The following is an 11,542-nucleotide window of genomic DNA, read 5'->3' as shown; positions in this document are numbered from 1 at the left end:
TTTGCATAGTATCAGTCAGATGTAGATCATTATTTATCTAACCCATCGATCCGTAAAAATATACTCAATGACAACCGTAAAACGAGTTGAGTATGATTGCATTTGTAAGCATCACGCTGCATCTGTAAACTGAATGTAAACGCGACCGCCACATTGCTCCAATTTCGTTGTAATTGGGTTGCATTTGCAAGTGACATTAAAAAGACAATCCTAAAAATCTGAATGAAAATGGTTGTCGATTTCTACGGTTCAGAATTTCAATTGAAAGTATATCGATTTAAACAGTAATGTCTTCTCACCATTCATTTTAAACTAGATAGGTTTTAGACTTTTTTGGATTTAGAAATGTGTAACGAATAAATATTTATTTCAAATTAAATTTCTTTAAATAAGCCATTATGACGATAATATGTGTGTTATTTGATTATTAATTAGCATTTTAAGCATTCATTGTTGTTGTTGACTCAATTTATTAGTTTGTGTCATATTGTGCACAATAATGTTACTATGGAAAATTACTTTTACAAAAGAAATAATGAAAACAAGCACGGTCTGATTCTGTATAAGTCTAACACACAACATTTTATCTGCTATGTCATACATTACGAAAGCGAACGATTATACGCAAATTAAATAAACAAATTAGAATATTTATTTATAGCATTCACCGACGAAAGTAATTATGATATTTATTCTGAGAAAAATGTTGATTATGACATGTGAAACTTTTGGGATAAAAGATTTGAATAGCGTAGCAGACTACAAACTAAATGGTATTAAATTTTTTTTTTTAAATAATATGCAAATAAATACAATGTGCATAAATAATGATCTGAAGAGCAGCATTTTATATTAAATGTAATATGACTATTTCAGCAGTTCATTCAAGATAGTGGTTCGAATAATACACAGTGACTTTATCTGTTTTATGCGTATTTGCAATGGCTGCCTCTTGATAATGTCACTTTTCTGATGGGGACCTAGGTCCTATACATGAATCAGAATGATAAATGGCAGGTTCCACGTGTGGAGCAAGATGTGCCCACTCGTTTCTATGTATTGTAGTATTTGTTATTTTGTTTTGTTTGTGTGAATTTCTTTTGTCTATTGCTATCAGGCGTTTCTTTTGTGTTTCTGGACTTGGAATAAAATATATACATGTATATATATATGTCTTTGGACTTGAAGATAAGATTGGGTTGGTTAGACAGAGCATAATCAACACCAAACTAATGTATGCCGAACATTAGTATTGAGATGTATTTGAGGACATTCTCATCCTTGAAACGTGTTTTTTTTTTAATTTACTAATTTATTTGTTTTTATAGTGAATCAAACATGGTGGTTTTTGTGAGTTGTAATGCCACAGGATTCTCATATTTGTGATTGGCCAAGATAAATCTCATCTGGTTGTCCAAATAAAATGCATCTTAATCTCACGTAAAATGGAGCTGTCTATTCACATAAAATGCACCCTATCATTCAATTGCGTTTGAATGTAAAATTCCTTTGAAACACAAGCTATAGTTAAACCATTACGAAAAACCAAAAAAATATAACAGTTGAGCGCGTCACTTTTATAATTACCGATTATAAAATAGGTAGGTGTATTACCAAGCGCCTTCGTAAAGTGTTGCCCTATTCAATTCATGAAAACCAGACAAGCGTATAGAAGAATGTAATGTTAAATTCATTGTAATTAGTGATATTGGACAGGGGTCTTGTGAAATGCACGTGACCTTACTATCAATGTCAAATCGTGATGGTAAAGTCATTCGGTGTTTCAGATTTACTCTATACATACATGAAATGTATGTTTTTCGATTCAGTCAACTGGAGTCACGACTTTATTTGAGGCAATAAGATATCACATTAGGAATAATAACACAACAGAAATTGTTATGATGGTGATCACAGCATGAAATAAATAAAGAATACTGAGACAATATTAGACTCTAGATATTTGATATGCTTCATAAATTGGCTGTGTGGTGGGATTATTTATATGAATGATCTACTGAAAATGATGGTTCTTTTTCGGCACATCAACAATCTGTTGACAAATAATGTCAGATGTAACCTTCATCACGTGGCAAACATCTGTAAATTCTGTGAGCTATTTCGAGTATTAAAAACGTATTTCAAAAACAGTAGTAATATAAAATACATAAAAGTATCATGAGATTTTGCAATCTATTTTACCAGCAACAAAATAATGTTGAATAATTAAGTACCAATAGAAAAAAAAGTTTTAAGTTAACAGTGTTTCACCTAACAACTATCTATATTCTAACAAATAACAGATATCTATTTAGAATTAAGTTAAGAAGGGTCAAAAGTAATCCTTGTCAGAAAAAGAATACTTTAGAACTGCTTAGGTGGGGGTGCAAAGTAATGAAGCTTTTTTGACAAGAATTTCTGGACTTTTGTAAACAAGGCTAGGGGGATCAACTTTTGATATTTTAATTCACACGCTTTAGTTGAATCATTTGACTTAACCAAATATTTTCTGTATTCAAATAATCAAGCCTTTACTTTCTTTTACTGATTACCTATCAATATTCTTTGGAAAGCGAAGAGACATGATTTCACTTGAAAAGGCCTTGTTCATGCGATTTTCACATGCGATGTACAATATGATGTCACACGAAATAAATGTGAATTTTGACATTATTTGAACGTGAATATGAACCATAAGCACGGACATCATGATCATATTTTCCCCATCATATGATAATACATCACGACAGTGAAAATTATTTAATATCCCACAAACAACCACAGAAATGTCCGATCAATCACTTTCGCAATTTCCTGCCATTCGCAGACTAGGTTATGATGATGACGCTTCTCCTTTACTTCATTTGTAAGTTCCGAGATTCTTCGAAGAATTTCTACCAGAACTTCGCTTGATTGTGCTGATTTATTTAGGTCTTGGCTTCTCGTCATTGATTCTTTAATTTGTCTGAGGTTACCGATCACAATCGAGCCGTTCCCAGCTAGACAGCCTCTCTCCTCGATTTGACTTTGAAAATTGACAAAACTGACCCCACCGTGTTCTTGACAATTTCCGTATTTAAGGTCACATCCATCTGATATAGGACTTTGCGTTTTTGAGTGTTTCTCGCTCACCTTCTTTTTCCAGCCAAGACATACCACAGGTGCCAAAAAACCGAAGACCACTCTTCCCAGCCATTGAGGTACATAACTCGTTCCACGATGGTAAATATTCAGGATTACCACAGTTAGAAAGACCGACAGCGCCACCATAATTATCATTCCATTAATAAATTGGGCTGAAACAAACAGGGCAACCAACGTTAACATAGGTGTGAAATGTTCGCAAAATTCTTACAATTAGTTGTAATTACGTTCTTTGCCGCATTGTTTACATAAAACAAGTTAATTTAAATATTCATTTATTCTATGCGCAGGCCAAACTGTTAGGTTATTGTTATTGTGTTTCGCGTGCAGTCGAAGCAGAATTCGAAACACCACTGTGCGTCGGGTTTTTTGTTCTTTCCAGATAATAAAAACCGCAAAACGGGGTAAATACTGCTTCTATATCAAATACAATATAATTTAAAAACAAAAGCTCACCTATGATTGGATCATCCGACGTAGCGGGCAGATTCTGGGTCACCACCTGTTGAAATACTACCAACGATAGCAAATTAGTGACCATAAGCGTCATCTTCTCCCCGGACTCAGGTGGTAAATAAAAACCGACGAGAGTGAGCACGGATATCATTATATTTGGCATCAAAAGATTCCTGATATAGAATTCAGGATTTCGTTTAAACACCACTGTGTATGTGATCACAGGATATGGCGCTGTACAGCATTTGTGCGGCGGGCGCATCGACTAAATCCCATTCTCCGTTTCGCATAAATTGAGACAGATCTGCGGCATCCAAATCACTACGGAGGTCAAGAGCGTGGCCATTATATGACCACGAGCTAAAGTTTAATTCACAGACTTGCGTGTCAAACGGAAAGTGTGTGACGTCGATACGACAGGAGCATGTGAATATTGCTGGCGCGTTCCAAGCTATGTAACCATTGCTGCTTACCATCGCATACGTCTTATCGATACGATCAAACTCCTCGTCCACACTGAGAATAAAACATGATTAAGAATGAACAATATATAATGAATAATAATGACATCTAAAACAAAGGGGGGGGACTACCCTGGTAGTAGTGTGACGCCAGTACTCTCGGATCTTCTAAACCGGCCAAAGTTTCACGATTTTTATATTTGTCATTTGTACTGTTTTGTTTTGTCCAAGCCATTCTCCGGTCGAAATGATGTTTTTTGAAGAATGCTTTTTATCCGATTTTCATAGAATATTTTGACAGATTTCTTTCCAGGCTTCATGCCTCCCTTCCATGCACTTTTTCTATTGAAGCTTACCCGATTAATTTGAAAGTTCACTAATAAATGAACAAAATAGAATGAATTAATACCAAAATTAGTAATGGTTGTTGCTCAATTTCTTTTCCAGGGCGATATCAAGGAAACGGTATGGTAGTAGACTTACTTGTTGTAAAGTCGCAAATCTGGACGCCAGATGAGCTCTGATGGTATTCTGACTATCTCTGTGTTTCCATATTCTGACGCATTCCATCTCAAGAACTCGTCAGTCCATTTCTAGAATATTTACCGATTTATATAATAATTCTCTGGTTAGTCAAGCAACCTTTTGGTACCATGTCTATATCTAGATTACGTTGCCGTAGTGGATTTCATATCTGGGTAATATCACCAGTAGTTTGTGCAAGGGCATACGTACTCTAAACTGAAAATCCCGCCACTCACTTGACTGACTTTATTGATTACAGAATTCAAAATAATGAGCTAGGTAGCTAATGTCGAGTTCTACGCATGCGCATTAACGCCACTCACTTATTACGACGGTTTTAAACGTTCATTACGTCACAATACTGCACGTACAAGATGGTGTACGGGTTCACCACCATTACTCAGATATTAAACAAGTTATGCATACAATTTTGACCATATACGTCATGCCAGGTAGACGTGGAGGTGCAACTTTCAGATAAGCAGTAGATGAGTAGTGATCGGATCAGATCGTTTCGTATATAAGTATGGGCCATTTTTCTAGACAAATCAGATACAGTATACACTTATACAAAAATGATCATATTAGACAATAAGTAAAGGGGTCATATCAGGAATTTGTAGAAATTATTATTCTTGAAAAGGGTATCATAAGACCACTAACCAATCGCAACCATACGTTTAAAGACAGCTGTTGTTTTCTTTCGTTCTGACAATAAACAAATAAAGCTGTAATGTGCGATTCTGCAGTGTAACAATAATATATGGATGATATCCCAAGCCATGAGTGAATGTACTACATCAAATGTTTAATAAATATGATAATTTAGGTCATGAATTTTATTATATCATATTTAGCTTCCATAACCTATGATATATCTTGTAAAAACACAAAAGAAGAAGCAACATTTCCCTAATATATCTCGCATACTAATTGTGAGTGTCTTTACCTGAAAGTTTTCAAATCTATATGACCGCTGACATAAATAATCGTATAGAGAATACTCTAATTAATAAGTCTATCTCGAAATGCCCAATTGTTCACACTAATTTCCATATAACATTTAGACTTTCTCCGTCAAACACAAAGTGGTGGCGGTATTATAACACAAATACAAATTTAACTAGTATTTGTTGTCTTTTAAAAACGGCTAACTCTGTCTGCATAGTCCTTGGCTCTATCACTGGCCTATATTCTCTGAAACACAGGTCTCATAAACCCGGGGCATAAACGTACAACCGAATAAATATATCTTCCTACCAGTTCAAGCATTTGACATATTGCTATGCCATGTGTAACCATGACAACGGATGACGAATTAACAACTGGGCGCAGATAACTGTGATAATCTTCCAGTAAATCTTCAACAAGTGACACTCCCTTGGGCTGTTTGCCTGACGGAAAGGTAGAAAACGTATAGACGCAAAACGTGAAATAATGTACTCATATAGTCATAGAAACACCATACTCTCAGTCCAGATTGCAGATATTCTTAATCTTATTCAAGGCATACAATACAATTTTTCAAAGTGTTTGACAAAATACTAATTAACAGACAGTTCTTGTCAATATATATGTGCCATAAGAAAAACACATACTCAAAATAACATGCTGATATACGAAGCAAATATTGATGATGAAATAAGAAAAGGTGAACTCACCATGAACACATTCAAATGTGAATAGTTTATGAAATATTATTAACGCAATCACTACTGTATCCAATTAATGGGCCATGTTTATTTCAGCTGCAATATTAACGAAATGAACCACACCTGACATGAAACAAAACTTTATAGATGTACCTAGAAAAAAATTAGAAACAAAACAACGTGAAGATAATACACAACAGAAAAGTTATGTTTATTTCGTGAGATGACATTTATATATAATTCCTCGGTATCCCCCGTTATTCATACCTCTATACCTATATTAATTGTATGTAATACGGGGAGCCATTATTTTAAAATGACAAGAAATGCCGGGATGTTTATATTCACCATATCTGTAAATACATACCCCAAGCGTAGACTATTGTGGTAATTGTTCGATATTTTACAAATTTGTAATGTGACTGTTTGACTAATTTTAAATAAAAGGTAGGCGTTGCGCACATTCGAAGGCTACTGTAAAGCAGATAATCACAATTAAACAATTATATTATCCGCGTTTATTTTTTTTTCACTAATGTATATATAGATTTGATTGGATCAAACATTAAACTTTGTTTTTATATTGCCCAAGGACGTTCAATGACCTTACATTAAATTGCGTAACGATGTCTGAAACATGGGAACATATTAGGCACGTTAGAAATTCCACCTAAGTTATATATATGATTAGTGTTAGTTGCATACATTTGTTTAGATCATTTCAAAGTTCTTCGTTACTTGGTCATTATTTTCAAAATATCACAAAATTCCATCCATGATGAACATATTAAAACACACTCAAACGCACCCTAGTAATTGACTCCTGTATAGAAAATCATATTTCAATGATTATGTTGAGTAACCACAAGGGTGTTTACCAAATGTCAAAATTAATTATATTCTACTACATCGGAAAAATGAATTGCTTTTTGGCTAATATTCGTAAACCTACAAAAACACTATTACTGTGTACACAGGACAAAATAATTAAATAATATGCGAGATGTCTACAACTTAATCTCCAGTTCAATAAAACTTTGTGACTTAGTGTCTACGATTGTTTTAAACTGCATTATACAGTATATCCTATCGTTAGAATTAATATCTTCATTAATGGAGACTTGTGGATGGTTAAAAATTGACAATTTTCGTTAATGTGTCGTTTTTAATGCAAACTGTAAACAAGAAACCACGCATAAAATATAAGACTATGGCAATATAATATTGTATGTATTGAAAACATATAACATGTCTTAGGACACATTTAAAAAAATTACAGTTTTGATTTGTTATAAATTCTGGAAAACTGGTGAAATATGTAAAACAAAGCCCGCCAGTAAAACCAGGTAAGCGTAATCTGTAACAATGCCCCTCCCTCCTCTCATCTTCATATCAAGATAATTTATATTTCTATCTTATCAGAAATTCAGGTTTTTCTACTTTTTGTAAGTGTATTGGTCTTCCATCTTCGTTGGAAAAAATGACAATGCTGTAGGCAGCCTCATCTTAGGCTAATTTATCACGATAAAACCAAATACAAATTCGACTACGTTTTTTGTATGATGTTAGAGTTTGGTGTAATCTAAATGGTAAAATGCTAGTTCTAGATCTCGTAATATTTACTTAAAAACGTGTCTAGATCGTTTCGTTGCAGGCTAATTGTGCGTTCCCGGATGGGGAAAAAATGGTCATATAATTTAGAAGCACAAATTGCCACAGAAAGCTCTTACAGTACCTTAGTTTATAAACATATTTATAACAATTCGTAAATACCGATCAACAGCCTTCAAATGGCCTAGCAACTGCGATCGCACACTTATTCAAAATGAATGGGTTTTGAACTAAGTTATACATTTTATTAGAAACACGATGATGTCGTCATGTCGTTATTGGATTTGAATTCAGAATTTGAATTTTACCAGTCATTTTTATATTTATAAAACGTTTCTAACACCCCCGGCTTTATGTCTTTCACTGTTATGCATTTATGTAAATAAGCATACTGGTACCAGCACGCATGATGTCAACACTATGAAGATCAAAAATATATATTGTGACCTTAAACATGTGATCCATATCTTCATGGTCAAAACAAGATGCCATAATGGGATATTGGGAATTTAGATTAAATACAACTACTATAACAACGACTGCGATTGCGATTACGTTCAACTATATTGTTTACTTTGTTTTTATAAACGTACATTTCCGATATTGGCATCTTAGAAACTACAACATGGAATAATTATTGTCGGCAAGTAAATAACAATAATAGTTAAGAACGCAAACTTGCGTGATGGTTCATTGTTTAAAGTTAAAGTGTAATAATACTCACAGATTTGAGAATTGCGTAAAGTACTTTACCTTTAGAAAATATACAAGTAGAACACGAGAGGGAGGGTGACGGCGCAAGACACATCAAATGCTATAGTCCACGACGAGCATGATTATGATTGCGCGCAGCGATGACGGCTTTGTAACTAATGAATTCGTCCATTACTTGGTTAGCGCATATAGCAGATTACGTCATAATGTTATTTTTATAATGTCATTTTAGTAAAGGGTGGTCGTCGTTGCGCAGCTCGTGTTCGAATTTCGTGTAAACTGGTGGTGCATAAGTCGCCATATCGAACACGACGCGGAGCGGCTAACGCAGTCATTCAATTATTTGTTTTAATTATACTGTTTCAATTATTAATCTGAAATTAATTATAACATTATACTGCGTAAATAAGGCAATACGATAATTATGGGGAAATTGATAATACTATTATTGCATTAATATAAAAACTCAGTGTCGTAAATGCGAGAGAAAGCTATATCAATCATGATAGTCAGCCAGAGTGTCAAAAAAAATAATTTAAGAGTGCTGTGCTACCTACCTGTGTTATAAGTTATATTGTATGTGATGTGACGGACAATAACTGCGAAAGTAGTCAGAGATCCACAAAACAACATTTTTGTTGCCTGACAAATCTACTGGTGTTGACACAACGTAGTTACTTCAGAGACAACACTTGAATACAATTGTTCTTTATATTTCTGTATTATGATGTCATCTCGAGAACGAATTTGGACCCTGTATATAATAACGTATAATAAAACTTACCGTAGAGGGGGTAGTATAATTGCTGTACTGCACAAGTCGCACAAATAAGCATTGAATAGAAAGGTTATTGAATCAGTCACCAACCTGCCAATCATGAACAATGTCTGTTTTCAAGGGGTCAACTCATAATTTACACATTGGATTTATTTGCTTATTACCCGCGTTTTAGATAGTCTGAGGATAACTAATCAACCATTTAAAGAAACGTTCATGTCTGAAATGATGTAGTAATTCAAAGTTGTGTGCGATTTCAATTTTGATAAAGCCATATTAATTAAGACTACTTAAAGTGAAGTTTCAAACATTTCCGGAACGCTGGGTGTTTTTCTAACATAAATATCGATGCCATGGTGGCTGAATAGTGTATTTTTGTTTAATTTAAATTTGTAATTCACTGCTTACGTTTACGTTATTTTTGTCATTGAGCATTGTCATACGCTTTTGACCATTTTTCACAAATACATTGTTATTCGTGTAATTCTTGTAGAACACAAATACTCTCTCTGCTGTACAAACACTGGCTCGATTTCTGCTCAAATAATGGGTGCGCCATCTTGGTCTCATATTATGATCAGGAACATTGCTAGAAGTGAGGTACACATGGTTCAAACGTGCTTCACGTTACTCGTCACCTGAATCAGTGCACGGTTTCGCGAGTTCGTTGTACATATACACCTTTCACGATCCCGTGTATGATTTTTACCGAGAAGTCTCGTTTATGACCTCGGCAAAATGCATTGATTTGTGTATGTGTCACTGAAACGCAAAATACAGTTTCGTCTCCCATGGTTTGACTGATGAATACAAGAACGCAGATTAATAAAACGCAGAAAAACAAAGTTCACCAGCAATGAATGACACACGATTTGTGCAATTTAAATATCTTCTCGCAAAATGCCGAACATTGAATATTTCAACATCATAGTAGTTATTATGTCATCTGTTGATATCATGTCAAAACATGTTTTGTTAACAAAAAAGTGGGTTTGAAATTATTATAAATAAGGGATAGAGATCAACAACATATGAATATAAGTAAATAAATAATTGAAAAGACATTATAAATAACAATTGATAATTTAAAGTATTGTTCCAAAGTTTGTAATTAATTGCCATGACATACGTATATGGTCTGTTTATAATAAACGAATTACAATAAATCAAAAATTGACATATAGATATAAATGTAAGAAATACATGGTATGGAATGTTTTGTCTGTTTCAAGGCCTTTAACCATTGGCAAAATAATATCTCATTATCTTGGAACTCTGCTCGGTGACACATTAAAAAAATTTGCTTTTATTGTGATCTAGAACACCTAAGACCAACAACAGATAAATTAAATAAATTAAATAAATAAATTAAATAAATAAATAAATAAAATAAATAAATAAATAAATAAATAAATAAATAAATAAATAAATAAATAAATAAATAAATAAATAAATAAATAAATAAATAAATAAATAAATAAATAAATAAATAAATAAATAAATAAATAAATAAATAAATAAATAAATAAATAAATAAATAAATAAATAAATAAATAAACTTACCCTTCCGGGGGCATGCTCCCTCTTAAAATGTTGAAATCTTGATCCTCTGAAACACTATTCCATGCATTTTAAGGGCAAATGTTGCTGACACAGAGGGTTTCAACTTGTTTGTTTCTAGGGGACGACCGCCCCCTTTCTCCTTCTGTGCCGCCGCCACTGAGTCGTTCTATAAAAATTGAATAGAGCCTATATGTACGTACTTATAGTGGAATAAATCTATATGTTCAGTTGTAGTATGTTTGGTATAGTGGTGGGCACTATTCCCTCCCCACGTTTCTGACTAGTTATATTGTACGTCGTTTATTGATTTTTCGTTGTACGACGAGTCATATATCGTATGATTATTAAGTGTTAAGGATCCTGTTGTTTTCGTCTTCACAAGTTTCGTTCATTTAGAATGTACACGTGACTTATATAATTGCATATTTCGGCAATAATTGACGCATATTAACGTTCGTAATATAACGATTACTTATATATTTTACAAATTTCAAACACAGTGAACTACATTTGGTTTGTAATAGAAGATTATTGTCAAGAGCTGATCAATTCGTCTATATTCTATTTTACATCAAAATCGTAATACTTTCTTCCCCTGTAAACGAAACGAACATTGGCATCGACTATTATTTTTCTGA

The 11,542-nt window shown here is 33.4% G+C and overlaps 1 pseudogene; it reads right to left on the bottom strand.

The window, feature by feature from the left end:
• Window positions 1–2,760: 2,760 nt before the first annotated feature.
• On the bottom strand, window positions 2,761–8,341 carry LOC100367124 (neuronal acetylcholine receptor subunit alpha-9-like; annotated as a pseudogene).
• Window positions 8,342–11,542: the final 3,201 nt, after the last annotated feature.

The sequence above is a fragment of the Saccoglossus kowalevskii genome, chromosome 19 (genome assembly GCF_978046115.1).
Source record: "Saccoglossus kowalevskii chromosome 19, keSacKowa6.1, whole genome shotgun sequence".
Classification (NCBI taxonomy): Eukaryota; Metazoa; Hemichordata; class Enteropneusta; family Harrimaniidae; genus Saccoglossus; species Saccoglossus kowalevskii.
This window is presented reverse-complemented; position numbering and strand designations above follow the sequence as displayed.